Source organism: Patiria miniata, unplaced genomic scaffold (genome assembly GCF_015706575.1).
Source record: "Patiria miniata isolate m_02_andy unplaced genomic scaffold, ASM1570657v1 HiC_scaffold_1, whole genome shotgun sequence".
NCBI classification, from domain to species: domain Eukaryota; kingdom Metazoa; phylum Echinodermata; class Asteroidea; order Valvatida; family Asterinidae; genus Patiria; species Patiria miniata.
In genome coordinates, this window is record NW_024037047.1 from 23,980,953 (window position 1) to 24,007,232 (window position 26,280).

The 26,280-nt window shown below is 40.7% G+C and overlaps 1 protein-coding gene across 1 annotated transcript in view; it reads right to left on the reverse strand.

Moving 5' to 3' along the window:
* LOC119726218 overlaps window positions 1-13,432 on the reverse strand; it is a 32,293-nt gene extending 18,861 nt beyond the window's left edge. The window contains exon 1 of the mRNA XM_038197828.1: window positions 13,043-13,432. The gene's annotated coding sequence lies outside the window, so the exon portion shown is untranslated. The remainder of the gene's footprint in view (window positions 1-13,042) is intronic.
* Between the last annotated feature and the right edge of the window lie 12,848 nt (window positions 13,433-26,280).

Sequence of the window (26,280 nt, forward strand, 5' to 3'; positions counted from 1 at the left end):
GCATGTGTGTTAATCTGTTATGGTTAAAGAACCATGAAAACGAACGACGTAACAAGCCAGGGCGCAGGAAAAAAATAATGCTTCCGGAATTTGAGGCTTACACATAAACAGCTGTGGTTTCAAGCCACGCTTTGTAATCCGTACTGTGGACTGGCAGTGCATGTGGAATTTGATTGTCCAACTAACTTCATCACAGTGCACTGGATGGAGAGCTTTAACAAAACAGATGCGGCACCTGAGTTGGCAGTGATCCAATCAATTATTGTACACCCGTTGAGTTTACAGGTGTAATGCCCTTATTATATTTAGGCCTTGACTTACGCGAGTTCATCTGGGGACAATGGGGTCACAAGAATACTGTTCCTTGCCATCGGTTGTTCACCGATGTCAGCTGGGGAATGGACGGGTGACTGCTCTATGTTCCGACAACCCGCACGTAGATCGTGTTACTCCCGGTTAGGGTTAGAGGGTTAGGGTAGGAATATGAGCAGTCGGAACATGGTAAGTTAGAACATAGGTGTGTCGGAACATAGGTGTGTAACTGGGAAAAGTCCAATTCAAAGTGATAAATTAAAGGGTAGTTTTGCAGTTTTGCAAAGTCGAAGCGCTTTACATCATTATTACCCCTGTTTATTAAGGCCCTCTTCTTCTTCACTCATTTATTTTCATGATGACTTGATGAGTTGGGCCCAACTGTCCCTGTCGAGCATATAGTGTTGGAAAGAGATGGACCACTCAGACCAGTTTCTAGCTCGATGGATGTTTTCAGGGTCATGTTGGGACGACTTTTTCGTCGAGGGGCTATGATTCCAGAGGAGAACTTGACAAACTGGCTCATTTTGTCGATAAACGTGACCGGCTAGCTGAAGGCGACGCTGTTTGATGGTGGTGGAGATAGGAGGAAGGGCATCATACAGAACAGAGTTAGGGAGATGTTGTTGCCAAGAAACGTTCTGAACAGCCCGCAACATCCGTGTATAGGTGCCATCAATGGATGCAGAGATGTGTTTGGTCAGGGTCCAGGACTCGCAACCGTAGAGGAGGATGGATTCTACTGAGGTCTTGAAGATCTTAAGTTTGGTGGTCTTGGAGATCGAAGTTCTCCAGACTGTTGTCAGTGAGAACAGAACAGAGGCCCTAATACGTTTTAATTCGGGGTTTGCAGCCCAATGCTCTCTTTTTCCTCTTTTTTATTTTGCGGGGGGGGGGCACAAACAGCTAAATCAGCCAATTTTGAGAAGAAATTGGTAAAGAAGCGTTTTGCCAAAAGAAACCTACAAAGCTGGATTCGAACCACCTTTTTGCAGAACTCCCCTTTAGGTCAACCACGATCATTTGGCGTTTATACTCTTATGAAGGTCGAGACCCAGCATTAAATATCAGTATCTCCCGAAGCAAAAGTCCATCATGCAAGTAGTCATATAGGTTTATTGTTGAAGCTGCTGCTGCTGCTGCAAAAAAAATGATTTCGAGACACCAACCTACCCATGTCATGGCAACGTTATTTGATGGTCGATTGGTAAGATGTCTGCATTCGTAAGATCTTGGGTTCGAGTCCCACTCGAGTCAACCCGTAGGGGATTTCCCTAGCGAACTCACCGATAACCCCGAGCGTGCAATGCTTTTAGAATCACTTCGGTCAATGGGAAAGCCATAATTAGACAAAAACGATCGTGTATTTAGAGACACACTATAACATTCACTGCGTCCACAGATCAATCGCATTTGACGGACATTAAGTGCATAATGTGTGATGGCGTCACACACTATTGAAAGCCTGGGCTTTTAGAGGCGAAGATTGCAATAGTTTTCTTGAGTTTACAGTAATCCAATTTACTCCCGTACGGTCACAAGTACACTATTAAGTCTGCTCAAATTTCTGCAGATTGTGGGGAAAAAACACAAAACAATACTGAATAAAAGGAGAGGCCATTCACCCTGGAACAAAGTCTTCAAGGCCAGATTTCTTTACTTGCTTGACGTCATATCTTCACAAGAATGAAAACTCCCGCTACGCGCTTTTGTGCAGGGATAAAATTCGACAGTTTGCAACAAAAATACATCTTTTCAAAACACACTTTCACACGCTGATGCAATTAGTAAAGACACGTAATTCGATACACTAAATAATATTGATTACATGTGTGTAGCCTATCTGATAAGATATCTGGGGTGTTAATGATATTAAACCCAGTTCCTTTTTTATTTCAAACTAAACATTATTGAGCATGATTTCCTTTTGTTTTTTTCTTTTTCTTTCCTAACAGCAATATTTTTCGATGGGATTGGGGATTTGATAGTCTACATGCATGTTTTTGTTTGCTTTGTACTTGATGACATTTTTAGGGAGAACCGCCAAATATAGTGAATTAGTTCGCTTTTGGAAATCCTTCAGGGGTGTTATCAATGTTGGTTTTTTGTTTGTTGGGCTGTTTGTTTGTTTGTTTGTTTGTTTGTTGGGGCTGTTTGTTTGTTACTCTGGCTTGTTACCTCAAATGTTTGTATTGTATTCTGTGTTGATGTGTGTGTTCTTACCTGAGAAATAATAAATGAAATGAAATGAAATGAAATGAAAGGTCTTGGTCTACGACGTAGACGTACGTGCTAACGCTTGGGCTTTCGTTTACAAACTGTTGGACCACGGATCACAATGTCATAGCCACTTCGGCACTACCTGAAATAAGCGCGAATTTGGCCATATTATGACATCGATTACAAGCAGGCTTCGCGTTTATTAGAATGCAATCGCCAGATTTCAAACCCAACGAAATTTCCGGTAGGCCCGTAATATCAGGTTCTGGAGATTATACGGCGCGTGTAATTCATTTATCACGTCGTCAGCGTCACCGTTGTAATTCTTGCCACATTAATAGAAGACGAACTGCGACTGTAAAGTTTGCGATGGCACGTAATATGAAATGTGACAATGGCCGACCATGATACTACTCGCTTTACTTCCACTACCAAGGTCAGAAACTAAAACTATGAATGGACGGCGCAGATCACAATATGAAATCATCTGGTAATCATTAAGACATCGTGGAGGTTATTTAAGCCTAAACGTCTGTGACCTTGCTCGGTAATTCACTTGGACTATTAGTTACCTCAAGGTCTGTGGTGTGTTTTCACATGAAAACATGATGTCATGTTTCCAGAAAATTTCACTTTAGTTTTCATGTGACAGATAAGAAACCTAATGGTGTATTGTTTGTTCGATTAGACAAAGCAATGTCCCATGAATCATGAACGGTACAAGGTTGAAATCGATTTTCCTTAAAATCAGCTTTGGGAAGAAAATAATGAAAAAAAAAGACTTCCCAAAGTAGCTCATTTTCTTCATAAATTATTCAACGAAGTGAAATGCATACAGGCATAACAATTGTTAAACAAATAATTGATGTCAAGAATAAAAAAACACTTGATGACGCTCACTCACGTGGGTTGTCCACGCTCATTCGCTTCCTAATTTTCTATGGGCAGTTGTGGAACGAATCATATTTCTATTGTGCCCTAGTAGTCAGGTGGCTTAGATCTAATTTTCGTCAAGATCGTGACCGACTGGTCCAAAGCACCAAACTTGGCAGATATATAGTAATTGTTTTCTATTTTCACCCTTTTTTGTCTTTATATATTTTTCAGGGCATTGACCTTCGTACAGGGTAAACTCGACGGACTAATTTTCCAGTGTTTTTGTTCCATGAGTCGGCCATCTTGAATCGAAAGCGAGGCGAACCCTGAAAATACAATGAGTAGGACTGAAGACAATGCAACACAGCTCTTATTTATTACCGTCATTGAATAGTCCGATGAAGAATTACCATGATTATAATCTATAAAAGAAAAAATCGTTTATGGAGGGAAGTCATCTCTATATTTGTGGTCTCAGCGTAATAGCATTGTTTTAAAACTGAAACGTGACCGCGAATCATTATGAAATAGTCTGGCACCTCTTTCAGGGGTTGCACAATATTATTAACAAGTGCGAGTGCACAATGATATCCTGGCCGTGTTGCAAGACGTCTTGCATTAAAGTCTTGCATGAAATCGATCAAAATGATCCCTGCCAGAGCTTAAAAACGCGACGCCGAAATATGCGACGCCGATTGCACATATGGAACACCATACTTTTGGTCAAATTTCGGGGGACAGACTGACAGATAGACAGTCAGACAGACAGACCTACCGACCACCATGTGACACGTAGAAGTTCCTGCCAGAGCTTAAAAATGCCCGGGAGCACGGTCTAAAATGGCCTCTCGTGCAAAGAAAGCTCACTGGGGATCGTGAATCGCAATTTTTCAGGGAAATGCTAATAATGCTTAACATACCCGACGCCGCTTCCTTGTTTCCCTAGAGGCTACCGGTCTGGTGGGAAAATGGCGGGAAGATTATTAAAAAGCGGGAAATTATTTCCACATTTCCTTCAATGAAAAAAGTCATTGTTGACTTTTCCGCTGATGCACAGGACGAGAAGAGTACGTCTTCACAGGATAGGAACCCGAAACCAGGCTACATCGGGTACTTCCAACACCTTGATGTATGCTGTTCTTGTATTAAGGGCACTTCTGTACCTCTCTGAACAGTGCTTTATATTGCGACACATGTCAATTTTCATAAGTGAACCAACTACAAGTTGTTTATTCTTCTAAAATATCGACTGGATATTGACGCTTCGTATGGCTGGGTTGTCATTTCGGACTTAGCTACACTTTTGATTTTGCCAATTTCTTGTCACTAACAGTGTTAACGAGGACTATCTTGCTCATTTGTAGTGAACCTAAATTACGTTCATCTGAGATGACGGCTTGATCTTTTTATTTTCTCATCGCCAACTGAGCGCGCTAATCGACTGTATTTATAAGGGTACATACCTATGTTCCCCAATACCTATGTTCGATAACCCTAACTCTAAGGATTTGGGGGAACATAGGTATTGGGGAACATAGGTATTGGGGAACATAGGTATCGAGGAACATCGGGTAGACCCCATTTACAATGTTCTTGGAAAATGTTTTAAGTTTAAAGTCACGTAAGAACATTTGCAAACCAGCGAGAAAATCCTTGGTCAAAGTGAAGATAGGACTGGTATCAAATACCTCGGATATTATTCCAACTTTTAAAAATGGTATCATGTGGAAGAAAACAATTAGTGAAGGCAGTTTAAGAAAGCGTGCCCCAAGGCACAGGTTTTTAAAGTGCGTTAGCAACAGAATCCAAATTAGGTTATGCGCTTCACCGACGTATAAACACTGTGCTACCACCCGAGAGAAAGTTGGAAAAAAATCACTCGGCTGGGACTCGAACCCATTACCTCCTGCTTTCTAGTGCAGATGTCTTACCACTCGACCACCGAGCTAACGCGATCGGCTAGCTGGTTCGAATCTGATGTACGCAGCAGCGGGAACCGCATGAACTATTCGTAAGATGGAATTTGCGTCAGGGTGATGTAAATCAAATGAGGTTTTGCCCTTCACTGACGTATAAACACATACTCAGCTTGGGATCCTCTATGAGCATCCACTTACGAGACCTCAACAAAAATCGTGCCTACATTTTCACCGTTTTTTCCCCTCCAAAATGTATGGTATCCATTGAGCTGAAACTTCAACAAGTTATTTGTTAGGCATCTCTCTTCAGCTTTTCAGCAATTGTATGGCCTCATACGAAAACAAAAAAAGAGTTATGTTTACACTAAGGCGGACTTCATACAAATGCGACCACCACCTGCTGTTTCTGGCGGGAAACCGTCCAATCAAAATGCAGGTACCAAAATGTGCACTGTATTATTGTCGCCAAGTCGAGTTCAATTGGCACATGGTTCTGTTTGCTTGGGATCCTCTATGGGCAGATCACACAATATGACATCGTTGACTCTAGAGAGGCTCTTGGGCAAAAACCATGTCAGAAATAGAGTAGCTCAAGTGGCTGTGGTATTAAAGTTCATCCGTTCATTGATATCGTATCGCGATTAGACTTTGTACTTGTCCAGGAAGACAACAACTACCAGCTGCAAATAGTAAGGCTACACTCTAATAAAAGACAGCTCGTCAGGTATGACTCGGAATCCGGATTTTGTTTAGCCTAATACTTACAAGTGTGAAAAATGACTCTTTCTCGGTCAAAATTTTCGTGAAGGTTTTCGGGTCAAACCACCATGGAAAATGATCCAGAGGTTTTTGATGTACAAGGCGAAGACGTTCGGATTCTTGTGATCAACGTAAGTTGCTGTGTGCAATGAGCAGGCGTGGTTTTGGATATAAACACTGCCGGTAAAACAGCAGTCAGATGAAGCTGGGGGGGGGGGAGTACGATTTGAAACTCAGCTTTATAACAAGGGTCATTTTTGTGCACAATATCAAAATTGATCAAAATAACTCCATGTCCAGTTAGGATTATTGACTGGTGAATGAGAATCTGGTCAAACGCTTGAACAGTCTACGAGTGTTTTTATTTCGAAGTGGCAACTTGGTGTCAATTTAGTCCCCTATAAGGCCTAAGCAGAGATGTTTCAAATTCCATCACTATAGAAAAGTCACAATTCATGAGAAGTGACTATCTAAATTTAAAAGCAGAGAAGAGTTTCTGAGAAGAATCATGTAGTTACGCACTCGACGTTTCGGTCATTTTCCTCTGACGGTCATCACAGAATGCATTAAATAAATTCCCGATGATGATCAGAACACAGTGATCATATCTCGATCTTCTTTGGGCCATTTTTTTTATAAGACGGACACTCCAAGTGTTGCTTCCATAATCTTCCGCAAGTTGTACGTTCCACCTTGCAACATCTCATGTACCAACAAAATAAGGCCACATTTTATCAGTGAGCCGTCTCCATTGCCATTCATCAGCCGCAGGCGCGAGAAAATGATGTATAGCCCTTCATTTCCTTTCTCTCTCACAGCTCATGAGGAAGACCGAAGCGGTGACAAGATACCGCAATCACCGAGTCTTTAAAAAAAAACACTATAAAGAAAGGGAAGGAAGTGATTTCTTCAGACAAGAGAGGAAATTAAGACTGTAAGATCACTTCTCAGGAGATGTCTTGTCGACTGGAAAGTGCCGCTTATAAGATTCGGACATAGGTAGCAATAAGTGAGGGAATGATTGAAGAGTAAATTCAAACAGTTCATGATACTCTTGGTCTGCGTTCACCTAAATATTCTTGAATTCTCTAACTGCAAAACCGTCTGTGCACTCAGTCGTGTTTTACTATACTTCTCAGGACCCTTACTGGTCATTCTTTTGTTCCTATTGTTTGAACCTTAACTTTTTTCTCGACAAGTCCCATAAGGTTTGTACAGGAAAACCTTGTGAGGACGTAGCTCAGGTCATGGGGTTATTGTTATCACAGGTTACCCATTGCCCCAAGTCCACAGACGTGAAGGATACAACAAGATTACAGGTTTTGACAATAATGAGAAAATGTATACAAATAATGAATGTTTATGCGGGCAATGGTATGAATAATTGCATGAGGTGACATTTGGAATGTTCCATTCCACTACGCAAAGCTAGGTGAAATGGAACATTCCATCTGTCACCGAATGATATTATTCCCACCATTGCACGAATGTGAAACATTCATTATTTGTTTTATGCAACACCTGAAAATATCCTCGTCATCTGATTGGTCAGAGCCACCAATCGTGTAACCCTTGCAATGGAACTTCAATTTACCTTGGAATAGAACTTCCATTTGTTTGCGGTGCCGGTCGTCGGTTGGGACGAATAAATCAATGACATGTGATCAACGACCTACCAATCAGATGACAGGATTTATTCAGGCATTGTATAATGCTTTATATTTCACATTATGTTGTTTCGTACGTTCCAGTGCGTACACATAAACTGAGTAAATATTTCCATCGCCATGCGCTCGAACTTAATTGGTTGAATTTGAATTTCGGTGAGGTTCTTACGATCGAGAAAATTTGCATTAATTAAAATTGTCATGGGTATTGATCAATTTACATAAATAATAAGTGATAAGGAGTGAGAGTCGAGAACAAAAGGGATTAAGTAAAAACAACCCCTTCCCTTCAATCACGTGATTAACTCTTGTCCAATCATACTCATTTCAAACCAATTTCAGCCAGACTTTGCTGTGGGAGAATCTCTCGACTAAATTTCAGGACACTAAGACATCATGCACAGACCCACAAAACTTCGAAATGTCAACTACTATGCATGTCAGACTGCTTTCGGGGCGCTCGCGCCCACGCACTCGCCCGTCCCTTTGTAGTCTCCCGCGCAGCCGCATTCTCTCTGATCTGAAACTCGATCTCGGCAATAATTGCCAGGAGCCTAATTTACGAGTGATGAGCCGGTAATAACATCCCTCGTAATTTCACGGCCGAACCCGAATCACCGCAGGGCCTTTGTTCTCATGATTGGGTTAATTTTAACCAAGGTTAACTTACTTACATTTTGACGTCCATTGCTCAATACCACCGGTGTTTTTCTCATACGTAATTGGCTCCGGTATACTAGTACTACTGTGGTATTTTGCAACTCAATCCCGACACTAGTGCAACCTTTTTTGGGAGGTTAATTTGTTGATCATGAGCAAACATCCACGCCCATTATAAATATGCATACGAAGGACAGCCATTTCGGAGGACGTAGTTACGCTTTCATTAATTAAAAAAGTAATAGTGCAGTGATCTGTACATGGACAGACTAGACAGGCTCTTTTTAAACCATGATTTCCGCTGAAAAAAAATCAAGTCGGATAATTTGGAGGAGGGGAAGTCTCCGAAAACTCGGCTTCATTGAGGCTGGGAAATCACAGAAACATTTAGTTTTATTTAAAAAAAAATAATCATACTCTCAATTCTGGCTTCGTGGTGACAGGTGTACGAAGGAATCTTTTTTTTTCACGATGAACATGTCTGGCGCGAAAGTCCCAGCGCTGTAGTCGCATCCATCACATGCCATCACAAGTCTGGTCACAGGTAAATGCTTTCACACGACCAGTTATAATCAACAGGGGTTGAACAAAAGGACTTGATTTTGTCAGAGTTCAATTCAGTAGCTTATGACTTGACTTGATACCGGCGGATGAGTTGTGATTGACTTGTGAAGACTTGTAAGTTAAATGTTATCCACTACATCTCGGAACATTAATAATAATAACAAATAATAAGATGTTCTTATATTGCGCTTTTAACTAAGATCAAGCGCTTGACATTGTTATTACCCCTGATCATTTGGCCATTTAAACATTCCAAATACCATCTCAGCTCCCTGGGGAGTATACAGCTCGATGCTGTCTGTTAGGCGCAAGGAAGCTAGTTTAATCACGCTAACCATCTCTGCCCTCACATGTACCCATTTACTCCTGGGTGGAGAGAAGCAATGAGTGACAAAGTGCCTTAAACAAGGGCACACGCACCATAACCCAAGGCTGGACTCGAACCCAACCTGCAGTTTTACCCACAGACCACGAATACAGTGCCCTTAACCCACAAACTTCAACGGTGCACGCTAGGCAACCTTCCTGCAATTACTCACACATCTGCCTGTCATCACATCGGATATTTGATGATTTAGCAGTCCGCAAACCATCCCGACATCCCGTATCGTTTAATCTAGTATTTACTCAGATAACAACATAAGTGGATATAATAGTATATAACTTCGGTATGACCATTACGGCATCCGCGCAACGTATGTGTTCATGTGCGATGCTCCTACAATTCCCTAGCTGGACTTACGATTAACCTGCAATATTTGTTTCCTGGATTTTGCTTCTTTTTACCTCACAGTCACTTTAGGAATTAGCTTATAATACAGGTGTTAGCTGGTGACGAGCCGGGCAGTGCTGGGCACTGTAGTGCTATCGGATGGGATTACTCAGAACAGCAGATTGGTGATAAAATATTATTGTTCAGTTTGATGATAAAGGCATGACATTTGGCACACAGTCAGAGTATATCATGATAAAGATAGTTGGCTATAGGGCCATCGCAGATTTGTCCTTGACAACAAAAATATCGTAGAATAAACGAAGAGATTTTAACAATATTCAAAATGGCGGCCATTGCATGATGGCATTTTTTTTCAAAGGGCAAATCTGCGATGGCCGTAGCCAAATATATATCTTTTCCATGGCATGCTGTGACTAGACTGTATGCCCAATTTCATGCTTTTATCATCAAATTAACAATTCCATCATATTGTGCACCAATCTGCCCGGACTAGGTTAATAACTCAGCCCGGCACATTGTGCACAATTGCTACTTGAGAAGACGTTCAGTGAGTAGCCATTCGGAATCAGTTGATTATAACTTTGTGCCCTCTGAGGCCAGCTTTAATAGGTTTGCTTAGTCTCATTTCAGTCCTCTTAAATTACGTATGTCCCCCATATCTTTAATACGTTTAAAATCCACTGACGTTCAAGCGATTATTCCAGTTTCAAATTGTTGTGGGTTTTTTGTTTTGGTCTGAACCGTGACGCATTGTTGAGATACGGGGCGTGGCTTAATAACGGCGTGGGGGAGGGATACTCCTTGTTTCACTTCATTGCGTACCGAAACACAACCGTCAATAACACACCAGGTTCGATACAAATCCAAGGCCGATGAGCGTGCAAGTTTTGTTGTGTGGTTTTCTAAATAAGTATATTGTTACTTTCGGTTTGGACGAGCACGATTGTGTGGCAGTACGGTTGTTACAGGAAAATAGGCGGGTACGACTAGCGCATTGTGAGCAGCAACAAAGGCTTGACATTTTGTACTCTTCAGGTGTCCGCGTTTAACGTGCTCGGTTAGTTCCCGTGAGGAGTTTGCGCAAGCCCGCAGGGGTTGTCGAGTTGCACATTCCTTTCTTTGCACCAGTAACGCACATGCTCAGTTGCGTGCAAGCAAGTTCGACACGAGGACAAATTTAGCAGATCAGAGGTTCGTTACTGTCTGGTAGATACAGGGACTGGAATTATGTGCTTGGGATCGCAACAAACTAAGGTATAAAAAACAAACCAGAAAACCAAAAAAAGAAACCACCAAAAAATGCTCAAGCAAACAAATATTTGGGTCATCTTAAATTCAATTAACATGGAATTTTCCTGACGACAGCACTGATTTTGTGAATAAAATATACTTCCGTCAAAAAGAAAATATGATGTTTACTTATCTCTTTGCCGTCTACATTACTTTATGGAGACAGAATGATATTTTTAGACTCGTTAACTTTGTGACAAACAAAAACGAACAGGAAAATACATAAACAAGCAACAATCTAATTTATTTATGGCATTCTTGGGTCATACCTACGAATCTGACCTTTAAACAAGCTCGTAGTTAGATCAAATACAAAGTCACACTTTGATCTCACAGGAACCAGGTTAATTGGGGGGAGTTCTTCCCCGCATATTGCTTCTATATTTAACTGTAACCAAGAGGATTTAAACAAAAGTCCAAAGTGAAATCAGATTGTCTAAAGAAGACGGAGTGTGCCAGTTGTATTTTCGTCGTGGAATTTAACCACCGCCTTTAGTTCTGTAAATGAAATATTGGGTGTTTTTTTCTTTGCCTTAATTGTGCGCAGTCTTCCGCAAAGTCTGTTTCAGTTAAACCCCGTGCTTTTAGGTGTGGCACAACGAACAATACATACTGAAATGGAACTGCAATTTTATCAGCCTTGTATAATTATGGTCTTTCGAATGAGACAATATTTAAAAAAAAAAATTCACAAAGAGCACCACTTGCCTTTTTAACAAAATATAAATCGCCGTGCGGATCACAAACTAACTATTCAATTACCTGCTGTTAATACTGGTGTTCGTTTTCTATACTTGTATTCCCAAAACTACAACTCCGATACGATGCCATTCTGAAAACTTATCAAAAAGCATTAACCTTATCACATCTAGCTATAAAAACTACGTACAGAAATAAAGTATGGTATGTACACGTGTGGCGCTACTACGTACAAACGATAGCGAGGATCCAGCGAGTATTCGCGCGCGGTAAACAAAGTCGTACATGCGCTGCCAAAGCAACAGTTGTAAGCAAACATTTACCTTTCATAAACTACTGAGGGGAAAAGCCCAATAAAGCCCTAAACAAAGGTCAATCGGAGGAATTCGTATCTCGTTCAATCCTAAGTGTTATGGTGCATGGTACACTATTTTTAACGGAATATTACCCCAAGCAAGGCTATAAAAGCCACTCTTGAAAAAGGGCTATGGAGAAGAAAAATATGATGAAAAGAGGGACAGCTGAAGAAAGGAAAGAGAAAGAAAGAGAAGAAAGCTGAAGGAAGAAGTATATATTCCTCTTAAAATAGGCCAGATCATATGATGGAGGAAATCAGCCACTAGGCAAAGAGTTCAATAGAGATGCAGAACGTGGGAGCAAGCTATTAGAGTAGCTCTTTGTTCTACATCTCAGCACACAGCTAGAGTGTATGGGTGAGAGGAAGCAGACAGCCTGGTTGCACGCTCAAACACCCTGATAGGCGCAACCAAGTCAAACAAACAGTCAGTAGAAACAGGCGGAGCGACCCAAAGATTCTGGTTTACGAAAAAGACTAAGAGGTCTTTTCACACTGTGGTCTCGTTCACCCGTCGGGGGCACAGTCAGCGGAGCCGGGTCCCGTCAAACACGGATACCGTCCACACTGTGACTGGTGTGTACACGGGTCGGCTGTAGATTTTGGATTTTCTGCCTGGATAGAGACTCACAACCCTGGTCCCGACCAGCCTACACCAGGGTTAGATTTTACCCGTGTGAAGCGCCGAACCCGTGTGGAAGCCGTGTCGGACTCTTGCTTGAGTGGAAAAGGTTCTGGTATCTCCGTGTTGGACCAACGGAGACTGTGCGAAAACCCTCATTAGTGAGTTACGTTTAATTTGTGAAAATCACTAATTGTTGTTTTCATTGATCAGGAAACTTTCGGGATTGTCGTTCAGATGTTTTGTTTTTTCCCCCGTGAGTCTATTATTCCAAATAGGCCTATAGCTTCAAACGTGTATAGGTAAAATAGGAAAATCCAAAGAAAAAAGAGTAACACACGGGAAATAAAGTCAGATACCTACCTTCAGTGTCGACAATTCCACTGGTCCGTGTTTCCCCGGGAACAACAACTCGCCAAACACGTCTTCAAACACTATCGCAGGCGACACACTGTACCTCGGGCCCGGCTATACAAATCGCATTCCAACAGTTCTCTCACCGTGTGTGTGTCTACGCGTTCAACACTCGTTCAGCAGAAAGTACTCAAGTTAGCACCGTACAGTCGCACAGCTTTTTGCCGTATCGTACTTCTAAACACAAATGACGGAGCTCGTCGGCAACGCGCCGGTTTTGATCAATTGTGGCGTTGACTGGGGCCTCACAACTAGTGACGCTACCCACAAGCAGAAACGAGCAACCGTCCAATAACTCCCCACGTCCCCCGCATTCAGTCCAAAGTTTAATGGAAGGTTTCATTTAGGTAATGGGTATGATCTGATCAGTGCTGTTAACTGAATGACAGGCCGGGACGGTTTACGGAACAATAAAAAAAAAAATCCGCGACCTTGGTTAAGTTTATTTTGACATGTTCCACTCTGCCTGTGAAGCGAGCGATACACGCACTCGTTTCCCAGCTACTATCCGTCCATCGCTGTCAATTAATTAAGCTGATAGCGGAACACCATCATCCTGGGGAACAAAAACATGAGGTGTGCCACCTGCGGTTAAGTCACAATCAAGTGCCTATACGTCATATAAATCATACATTTGTCACCTGCTGTGCACCTGTTTGTAAAATGTCCAGCTTAATGTTTAAATAAAATAAGGAAAAGAGTAATAAAGTCATTAATGACGTTATTTCCGATTTAGCAACGAAAGCTTCTGATCCCATGTTAATCTCCACTTTAACCTTTAACTGTACATCTGCCAAGTTGGAGTGTATTCTTTTTCTGTATGCTTTTCTTTTTCTTTTCTTTTTTATTATACAGTGCTTCACGGTCCTGCTAATGATGCTCAATACGACAACACCTCATGACAATGAGTGGTTTTACACGCTGGTGTTTTTGTTTTGGCTTTGTTTTTTCCTTGTTTTGTTGTTGTTTTTGTTTTGTTATGTCTTATTTTAATAGGAAGTTAATACGGATTTGTATCGCTCCTTGGTCGATGACGCATGATAATAATTAGCCCAAGGCATAATGTACCTCAAAATCTGATAAATTTGTTTTCCTTTCAACAGTTTAAAATATGATGCAATGACTGATATTGCATCAGTAATAATTTAAGCATAAAGTTATTGTTTATGTGTAGAGTTTAATATATTATTTTCAAAGATACATATTCAATGCGAAATTGAAAGAACGACAGTATTACCTTCGATACCATCACAATACTACACACTTACAAAAACACACCATCACTGAATCGACTGAAATATAAAACATTTTTACAAATGTCAAACTAAGGACTCATTGTGATCATTTGCAATTCGTCAGGCGCATGCGCTCTTTGGACGGAGTCACCCATGTTGGAGCGAAAGCGAGGCTGCGCTCAAGAATCGATGACAATATTGCGCCGTTACTGTGGCAAATAACAACTCTTACGTACGAACCCATTCAAATGGCTGACGATGAAGCCGTTCATATTAACCGTGTAAAGGGCTCATAGATGAGAACTAGTGCCCTCTACACTAGTCAATATGTGTATATTTCTCGCCCTTGATATTCCATTAAAGTATTTCAATGTATTGCATATTGCACTCCTTTGTAATAAAATTTGTCATCTTTTTTTACTTTACATCAACGAATTTGTGTCCCTTTTTATCTCTCTAGACTCGGTGACCCACTTCGGAAGGTCATTACTGTTTTTATCTTCAGAGATGTCTTGAGAAATATCCACGATGAGTTCAAGATGTTCGAAGATGATGAACGGAAGCGATGGTCCAAATTGTGAATTTTTAATCACGCTCCTTTAAAATTGTTTGTTTTTTTCCAGCCCAGCCATTTGCAAGGTTTGAGGAAATATGGGGCTGCACTCGCAAGTTAAGGCCTCTTAAACGGATGCATTTTTCATCCGGAATAGTTTATAGAAGGTATGATTCATATACATGTACATGTAGAAAAAGAGTTGTTCTTGCTTATAGTGAATTCTCGTAGTCAATACCAATCTTGTATTCTATACAGATAGGAAAACTCACAATTGCTGTTTTTCCAGACATTTTGTCAGACTTTACATTCTCCTTTTCTTCAAAATGAAAAATATTTAGATCGTTCACTGTTTATTAAGGCATATACATGCAGCAAAAAGTATATACTTGTAAACTATCAGTATTATTTAATTGTTTTGCGGGATCGATATAGAATTGTATTCAAATGATATCTGCAATGGTTTGAGATTCATTAAATATTCAAAAGAAAAGATGCGTCAAAACAAACTCCTATGAATATAAACTAGAATGACATTCAATTTCGTGCTCCAGTTTTCTGGGAAAACATTAAGTTGTGAAAAAGGGCACAATTTCATTATGTAATAAAAACCATTGTCGAAAACATTGTGCTATATATAAGGATCGAGGTCAATTTCGAAATGTCCCTGTTCGTGTAATGTTCTTCGCAAACTGCAGTCTCTAATTATTTGATTGTACCAGAACAGAGGAGTCGGACTATCACATCAAATCATTCAAGATGCGGCGGCAATGTGGCGGGATATTTTGATGATTGTTGACTGCAACATGAACGCTAATAGTTTCAATTCGCACTCACTGAAAGATGTTTCTGAGGTTGTTGTTCGGGAGTTGTATTTGAAGGACGTTTTAATATTTCAAAGCGTCTTTCAAGACGCGCATCACTTGCTCAATGGAGCGCCATGCCTTTGTAATTACTGCAATAAAACCACACTGGTTGTTTTATAATTTATATTCCCTATGGTGATAATTTTCTTCCCCCCACGATGCAAAATGAAACCGTCCTGTTATCAGGCGCGGATCTATTTGACAATTTTTGCCCATTGTTGTCTGAAGTCGCGTGCACTTGACCTATGACCTGATCGTGTATAGCAAATTGCTTGTTTGTTTTGGTTGCTCCAGTCAACAATAAGTCATTTTTTTTCCTTTCTTTTTCTTTCTCGACAAGAAGTTGGCAGATTATATGTTGGAGAAACAGAAAAACCCTTATCCCCGAGGTTCATTTTTTTATTCATTGTGTGAAAACCTTCTCTCTCTTTTAGGGGGGGGGGGGATTTGGTTAATGTTTAGGTAAATACTGACACGGCTCTGTGCTAAGTGCCAAATTTACTCGGGGTGATCATCTAAGAAATAAGATATATTGTATAAAGTGACACTGCTGGAGGGGGAATGAAATTAAGTAATGCACAATCTTAACGCAAAAGTCAGACACATGGGGAATCAGTTGGCATCAGTTGTTCAACTGATGCATTAAATTGTCTATCTGATATCCAAGAATTAACATTTATTTATTTATTTATTTATTTATTTATTTGTTTATTTACTTATTTTGCAGTACAGAGAACTGCAAGATACCATGGCCTTCGCAAGTCAAATGCGCCACAATAATATTAGAGGCTATTCTTTCTTGTGGTCATTTTTGGTGGAAGGAAATGATAGGTGAGATACAGAAAAAGCAGTATCGATGACAAAAGTGGCCACTGAATGAGACCACTTAAGACAAAGATGGCCTTGGCAGAAATTGCTGGCCAAAGTGGCCACTGGAATGTGTAAATCAGTCATGAGAAGTGTGTATAGGCCTAAGGAGTGGCCGCCAAATGAATCATATGCATCACAATATGTGACAGCGAGAACCGCCTCCTCTTTTGTGTTGGTCATTGTGTTACTAAAATCTCAGGAATTATTTTGAGATATCTTAGGGGGTGTTAGGTAACAATAGTGTGAACAGGGTATAGGGAGATTGGGGGACCCCTCTGTCACACATCGTGCTGGGTGTAGCATGATCTGGTAGCCAAAAAGGGCAAAACAAATTAGATCACTTGGGAATGCCAGCAAGAAATGAAAACAAGTGGTCGATACAAAAGTGACTAGCCACATGCACATTGTACACCACAGGCAGGGCTCTGTACCAAGGAGCTGCAACAGACTAGTATCTGACTTGGGTAGGTCTCGAAAGACCAATCACCCATGTCAGAAATATATCGGACATGCTGGCCCCTTAGATTCGAGTATCCATGGCAACCGGATGAACTAATTTCATCGCCCGAAAAAAACCCGATTTCCGGACGCATCTGCTCGATATTGCCGTCTGTCATATACAACTCGTGACAGTGTCGTGTCACGTTACACATGAGAGACGCACTCGAAAATGCCACGACCATAACATTCTCGTCAATGTCGGAATAACAAGGGGAAAAAATTGAGTGAAATTCACACCAGAATTTGCGAAATTAAGTTCGGCAAAGGAGGCGCGGGTGAAACCCAAGCTGAACTCCGTGTCATCGTCCTTTCATTGGTAAAATTGTATAACTGTATATCATGTCTCGTACTACAATGTTAGATTTACTTGCGAATTGTGTTATTAAGGACAGTTACAACATAATACGTGAAAATCCCTGACATACAGGCTGAGTTTCAAAAAGATCCTTTGGATAATTCCGTGTCTTCCACAAAAATGGGACACAGGCCTTTCTTTATGACTACCCCAAAACACTGCCAACGCAACGTTCAGAATTGGCCTCCAGCTATCAACACAATAGCAACAAATAATGGGCCACTGGACAATGAAGGAAATAAAAAGAAGCAACAGAACAGGATACGAGTGAAATCGAACTACATTTATTGAACTAGAATCTGAATTACAGATAAGGTTCACATCTTCACTGTCCTACTTCTGCTGCACTGTCCTGCTTCGACCTTCCACCTGTCTGTCTTTCAGATCAATAATAATAATAATATCAATAAGATCAATGCATAGTTGTGCCTGTGTCCTCATGTCTGCAATAGCTCTGCGGACCATCCGTGTTCTTCTGAGGGCTGGGATTTCACCAGTAATTCGTTTGCGAAGTCCCTACATGGTGTTTGGCACAGTGCGGTACACAAGGTTCTTGAGGTACCCAAACAAAAATCAAAGGGGGATAAGATCTGGAGATCTTGGCGTTCCTTGTTCGGGTTCTTTGTTGCGCCGTTAAATAACGTTAAATAACCCCTTTAAAATATTCGGCAACATAGTGTTGGTACTGTTTTTGGGTAGTCACAAAGAAAGGGCTGTATCCTTTGCAGATCGAATGTTGGCTGAAGATAAAAACTTGTAACCTATCCGTTCTTGTGGGTGACAAGGAATAATCCAAACGGATTTTTTGTTTTTACTTTGCTGTCTGTTTCCAATGTTAACAGTAGGAGGCATCGACGGTTCGTGAACATGACTTGACAACATCATTTTCCTGAGCATTTAAGTGAGTGGGAAGGCATTGAGTTCGTCTCCAACAAAAGAAATGCTTTATTTACATTTGAGCACAATTGAAGTTTCTGTGCAAGTTAGGCAAGGGCACATCTTCAAATAAAGATTAATTTTTCACCGACTACGCAAGCATTTGTTCCAATAAAATATCTCCGGCTAACAAAACAATTATAGGGAAGGCAATGCATGACACAATGATAGCAATAATAAGCAGAATTGCTGGAGTCAGATTAAACCACCGGACTTAAATTATCTGACGTAAGGGATGGTACACAAGAAACAATGTAATTTATGAGTTGGAGATTTTGGATCAACAACAAGAAGATTTTATACATTCAGCTTTATTCTATAGGAATGTGGACAATGTTGTGAAGAGTACGGTGGATTCTCCGCCCCTCTATACTGTCATGTTTGTGATCTGAAAGGGGATATACAGCGTTTAAATTGTTTTGTTTGTCTTTCAGGCGCGTTTCATTTGATCTACGGCCGCGTGTCGTGGAGTGAGTGATACACTCCGAAGAGTGCATTGCTTCGGGGGGAAATGCAGGTGAAACGGAAAGGACAGCAGAGCTGTCCAAACTTATCTAAGCTGGACATGACTGACCGCAAGTCGCTTTCTTATTCCAATTAAAGATACTCTATCGATTTTGAAAAGGTAACGTTATCTTGTCTCCGTGAATCTTCTTTTTTTTTTGCTGGTCATCGTCAGCGCGCGAGTGTTTTTGTTCGCCGGGGGATTTTCTTTTCTACGTCATTCAAATTGGGAAATCAAGTAGTTTTGGCAGTTGAAGAGTCGACTTGAAGAGCGGGTTTTAATCAGATGGTCTTGTCACCGATATTTTATTTGAATTTAGGTAATTATTTGGATTTTAAGTCTTTATTGTTATGAAAACAAGGGGTCGTCAAAAAGTGATATTTTTTTTCGTGTTTCATTCCGAAAAATAGAATCATTTTCTAAATTGGCTTCTTTTAGCAATACAAGAGTTATTCACTTACGAATGGGACATCGTTCGAAAAATATGCACATGATAAGCTATCGATTTATCACTTTACAATTTCGAGTTATAAGAGCTGCCAGACATCAATTTCGATTCTTTCAGGGTAGGCTGGTTCTCGCCCCATAATCGGTGTCGATAATGTACGGACCGGGAGCCAGTCTGCTTACAAAGCGATCTGGTTGTGCCCAATTCCAGAAACCTTCTTTCCCAAGAGGGTTGCAGAATTTTAAAAAAAAAAGGTAAAATACGAGGTTTTCTGGTTGGAATGACACATAAAGCTTGACAATTTATTTATAGGAAACAAATCCAGAATTTACTGAAGATGAGCACATGGATCATGGAACGCAACGTTACGATCGGGACCAGGAGGCCTACAGTGAAAGAAGAGTATAAAGTTAGAGCAAAATTTTGAGTTGGGAGGAAAACCCTGATGTGGCATTCCAAGGGGTAAAAACACGGAATCAGAATTGGGCTGCAGGACGGATCTAGCTCACAGGGAACGCATGGAGTACGGGGATTGATATTTGAGTGAAAGTGTGCCCCTGCTATAGTCCGGGGTGCATAACTATGTTCCCCTATATACCTTTGTTCCCCAAAACCGATGTTCCCCAACCCTAACCCTAACCCTAACCAATACCCTTACCCTAATCCTAAGGTTTTCGGGAAACATCGGTATTGGGGAACATAGGTATTGGGGAACATCGGGTAGACCCCGTCCGGGGGCATGCCCCTTTTCCCATTCTGAGGCAATTTGAGAATCAATTTAGGAAGTTTGAGTCAAATTGTATCATTTTGGGGCCTTTTTACTAGTATACAATTTTCCAGCTGCTGAACGGACGTTTGCACACTCCCTGCCCCATCCGCTACTACGATGAAAGGCCAATAGCTTACAGAACCAACCGGGTTAATTCCCTATAATGATCGCGCTTGGCATGAAGCATTATGCAAGTATTGAGAATCCCTAAAACGTCTCGACTAAAATACAAAAGCACCTTTCACTTTTTTTTACATTGATATTGTTTCTCACACTTGAAAAAGAAATATGTTCAAAAACTCTGAAAGGGCTGGGCGTTCAGCAACGGAAATACAAACCAAAATAATTTGCAGACTCACCGTGGTTTTCATTCATGGGATTTGGTGGTTTTGGTACAGGTGAAAAAGTCACTGTTCACCGAGCCAAAAAATGCGAGTTATTCGGGTTGTCTGTTCCATTGAACAGAATCGGAGAAAGGTGTACAATAGGTTTGGTCCTGCGTGTAATGGTGCGTGGCGTTCCAGCCAGCAATGCGTGCAAATTCCCCGCCCTCGTATTTTTTTGATAAAATATGCATGCCCCTTTTTATCGCCATTTTGCCTTTGTGGTGCGTGGACACAAGCTGTTGATTTCCAGGCAAACAAATTGTGTGGCGTACGCTTACGTGGCTGATTTTCAAGGTTGGAAAGCTAGATATGACGTTGGTGAAATTGGTGAATCGGCACTGGGTCATCCAAAAAATCAATAGAAATCTAGTATAGTAAGAGGTATTTGGAGCGAGGTCAGAAGGTCATCTATCATTCTCGATAGACACTGTGATCGTGGACACTAATTTCAATATCATGCATGTTTTCAACGTGTAAACCCCATGTTAGAGTATTATTCTTGAGTGTTTAGCAATCTTCAGGCCATTGACCTGCATGGGCTTTATTCATGAGTCGGCCGTATTAAATTAAAATCAGGTAAAATCCTCAATTTGGAACTTACAAAGAGAAATGAAAGCAATGACATATAAAGAATGCTACAAATTAACACCAGCCTGCTCGGATGAAGAATTTAAATTATTTTTAAGATTAAAACATACCCTAATGTTTTAAGCCACATATTAAAAAGAAACGAAAGTGAGGCTAGAATGTTTAAATAGTCTGGCACCATCCCATGCAGCAGCCCACAATTTACAGAATACATATGCACATTCAGGAAACACGACACAAATGGCTTTCGTGGATCCACAGACATCCTCTGTCAGAGCCATTTCCAAACTTCGGCTTCTCCAACTGCTTTGGATCCAACTCTTGCATGCTCGGAAGCATTAGCATGCCGTTGCTGGAGACAAACTGAATGAATTGTTTAAAATGTTGGCCTTGTGATATCGTATGTTCCATTTAACATTGCTTTTAGCTTATACCGAATCGAGGTTTTACGAACACTGGCATGTATTTTTTAATGCAAGCACATGATACACATAAGTCAGGGGGCCAGTCATCAGATATGCATTCGCATAAATGAAGGTTTGGAATCAGTGATCGGCTAGTACTCAAGGCAACGGCAAAATAAATGAAAAGTCTGCATGCCCCACTTTTAGTGAGTAGTTCGCTGACCAAAGAACAGCGACATGAAAAATGGACAGTTCAGATTACAGTCAAGCCCAACATGCACGATACGAGCGCGCATCACTCTCTTGTGCGCGTCACTCGCGTACGCGCGTCACTCGCGCACGCGGATATATCGCACCCTTTCTTCATCAGACGTGGGATTGTAACCTCGACCACCTAAATTTGTAGGTCAATAAAGGTTCGCAGCATCAAAACCACCGCTTACACGTTCACTACTTCCTCATGTGTAGCATCCCATCACAACAAAGCAATAATTTTCCTCTTCCGAACCGCCGACTCTTAATGAAATCGAGTCCATGTGTAATTCATGAAGTGGTCAACTGTACTTATTAAATGTCACCCGTAGATGATTCACGCCCGTGTAAGAAACACTCGTTTATTATGATTCGGAGCCGAATAATAAATAGCTGCGCAGTGTTGGTCTCGTCTTAATTTGTAACTGTACCGCCAAAGCTTGTATTTCCTGTCTGAAACAGGAAACCGAGGAAACGGATGTTTCAGTGTTGCTAGAAGCACTAAATCTGTGTGGTATCGATTTGGGGAGAGGCCATTTTTTGAGTTCCGAAATTTCGAAATACTGGTTCGCACTGCTGATATCTATAGAATAATCGGTTGATCAGTTCTGATGATAATTGCGATTTGAAGCTTTGTTCGATTGGAGGACTTGGTATTGCTGGTTAAGCCACTTGAAGTGTGGAAAGAGACTAGCTCTAGCAAAGTAGTTAGTTGTGAGTCGAAACAGAGGTGTTAACTCTACGTTTCAGTCAGTGAAATCCGACCATCATCAGGATTAGGGAGTTCTCATCAAAACTTTTTCTTCAAAGGTAGTAATTTCACATGGTAGGCATATCCACAAACTTCAACTAAAATCTGATGGAGTGGATTCACATTATTTCGTATGCTGCAAATATGCATGTATAGACCTTATTGACGAGGTAGTCATTGTTGTCGTGTTCCCTGAGTGTATTGTTGCATGTTGAATGGGATGGCGCCAGACTTTTTATTCAGTCTTATTTTACTTTCATTTTCTTATCTGGCTTAACACACTATAGTTAATGTTTGATTACAAATTTTAAATTATTCATTTAAGCAGACTTGAATTATTTAGTAACGTACTTGCTTTCTTTTCTCATCACAAGATCCAAAAATGAAGATTTTACCTCACTTTCAATTCAACGTGGCCGACTCGTGAATAAGGCCCATTCATCTTGTCTGTTTTCTTTCCGACTTAATTGGGCTTACTTTCATACTTTCGTTTTACTCTTTCGGGAGTGTCTCTGGTGTTATTGTTTTGGCAAGACTGAATGACAAAAAATGAGAATTGTATGATGCAAAATACTCTGATATTATTATGATGACTAGCAGAGAACATTGTCGAAAATGTGAATGACAACCAATAACACATTTTGTTCAATCATTTTACAGTTTTAGTCATTTGACTTTGTATGTCTGGCCAGTGTGAATGCCGTGGCAGAGTGATTTAGGCCCTGGGGTATGACGTCATCGTGAATATCACAAACTTATTACGTCACATCATCCTCGTACACAGGGGTCATTTGCGATCAACAGCCTCCCCCCCCCCCCCCCCCCCCCCCCCCCGTGCATGATGTCAGACCATTCTTGGTTACGGTTTCGAAGTGCAATATAGCTGATAAGACAGAAATGTATGACGCCCCCAAACCACTTGATCACTGAAGCATGAAGCAAAAGCGCGCCACTCGGACGGATAAGATCTTCAGCTTATACAATGTACGCAGATGTGTGTAGGCTAGTTCGGTGTGACGGACTGCGCATGTTCATGTCAAGATTTTGACGATTTTCAGTTCGGGTAAAAAAATGCAGCAAAAAGATGTCAACAAAATTTCAACCGAATGTCAACCGAATCTGCAATTTCCGTATTTTCTGAAAATCACAACAAAGTTAAATATAATATAGTTCGCTCAAAAGTGAAATCTTAATAAGATGTTTTAAGCGTTATCCGAAGCCTTCGGGAATTTTACATTTATTTCGTCAGAACGAGGACTTTTCCTCATTTTTTTTCTTCTTCATAATTTTGCAGCTATGTGTATACGCGGGGTTGTTTATATACCGTGGTGAACATTGTCAGTTGTCGATGTGCGGATGCGCGATGGAATATTCTGCATAGTTTAGATAAGTTTTATTCAGGGGAAATCAACAACAACATACATGCACATAACAACAAAAAGGTAAAGAAACAACAAACCGTTGATTTTGTCCGGGTAAACCCAAAAGCGCCAATTACACAGGCTTATTCCCATTGGGTTCCCATGAAATTTAGAACGCAAAAAACAACCCAAATACGCATAGAACACGAAAAACTAAATTAAACACTACACAAATACCCTTAAAATATTCAAATTTAAAATTAAAAAGAAAAGAAAACAAATAGCAATAATGCACACCATCCTTATACATGAGACTGAAAACAATGTGAGAAACAAGACAATCCCGTTCATTTTATTTTTATTGATTATTTTTTTAATTTATTTATTCCTTTTTTTAGGGGGGGGGGAGATTAGCACCTCTTAAACTCAACTGATATTTAAATCAGACACCGGCATCATTTCCAAGTAGACGAATGGTTAACCGATGGACATTTTAGACCAATCAAAACTGTACTTACCGATTGATGAATGGATTACCTTTATTGCATTTGCATCTTCATTTAAATATGTTCTGCACTCGGTAAATCTGAAACCAGTTCAGTCACCCCCTTGTTATATTGATATGATCAAATCCCAATTCAAGTTTATCATCCACACTCAAAAACATAGGAATCAACTTCTACTGGCATTTACACAAACAATGACATTACATAAACCACTCGACCAATATATAGTACAATTAACACAGATCATATATAACTCACTTAAAAACAAACCAATATAATACAGTTAAAATTGAGAGCACCGCGATAGTGCACAAAAAAATCTTGTCAACATAATACACAACAATTGAAAGCAACACCATACAAATAACATGTAAAAATGAATTAACAGCTCTTTAGACAGCCTTCATTGACAAACTTCTCATACACAAATATACCCACCTTAAAAATCAATGTATGGGGAGTGTTTTGGTCTTTAAGACTTAAATAGTTTGTTGCAATTCATTAAAAAGGACCTGCAAGGCCCAACCGAGATAAACTAAATTCCAGCTAAAGTGGAATGAGCCCTGAGATAAAAACTTGTAGAAACCCCTCAGCCACTCTATTTCACCGCGCGGCACAAGATGGATCGGTACCTCACTTATTAATTACAATTAATTATTTCTGGCAAGGAAAAGCAATGGCTGTAACTCACCGAGAATTTGTCAGCGGAATCGTTTCAGACTCGAAACCGGTATTTTCCCGTAGAGAAGTCTCCTTTTTTTGTCCTTCTACCCCAAGACCGGCACTTTGAAAAGCAGACGTCCGGAGAATGCGGCATGCACTGACGCGTCTGCCGACAAGCACTGCCGGTCGGTCGGTTAATCTTCCGTAATATAAATGTTATAAATTTCTTATTGGCTGGCAGAGCGTGTGCAGTGTGAGGGCCTGTTGAGTCTCGGGTCTTTTTTTTTTTTTTAATATTGATGTTTCCTGACTGCAGAGCGCCTATTATTCGGCCCGCTACACGCCGCCAGGCGTGAGCAGCGCTGGTTTGCTCGAAAATCAAGTTTCACCCTGTGTTGGAATTTTTCCCGCGCGCGCCAAACCGCGCGTAAATGACCGCGAATGGTGCGCTTGAAAATCAAAACTGGGCCTAGAGCATGGGGGTGCGCCAGAAAGAGAGAGAAATTGTAGGGGGATCTTGGGGTAATCTGGAGGGGATAGAGACAGGGGTGGAATTGAGAAAAAGCCGGTTGACGACCGATCATACCTTTACAGGAAATGCCGCCTTGGGTGAAGTAATCCTATAATTTAGTTTTGAGGTCGAGGAGGAACGGATTAATAGAAAAGGCTCGGCCTAATTGGATGTTTTGGACATTGTGCAATTCTTGTAATGTTTCCCTGGGCATGTGGAGAGCTCGGGCTGTGATGTCGGTAGTAATAAGCGGCCGAGCGAGGTTTTCTGCAGTCAGTTGAAATCGGCCGTGGGTAGATAATTTCTTTCTTTTTTCAATTTTCCAGTCGGCTGCAGCGATGCTTGCCCCGGCGCTTCATAATCCGAGAAGCATGAAGAAATGAAGTGGTTTCTCAGATACAGGCTTTGAAAAAGAACATGTGAATTGAACAGAGATGAGCAGCAGAAGCTTATAAACTGGATTTTAAAGCTAAAACCTTGGTATGAGTGTATGCGTAATTAATTGAACGTGAATAATATTTCTACGTCTATGGTTGCAGAGTGATTTAACATTTATAAGCAATTTATGTGAAACGTTTTCTGTCTATACAATGAATGGATTCTGGTAGTTGCATGTATTGTTATCTCAACAATACATGCAAACATGTTGTTTGAACAATTGTTGTTCTCCAAATTAGAGGGTGTTGTTGTTGTGGTTTTTTTTCCGACTAAACTGAGAAAACTAATC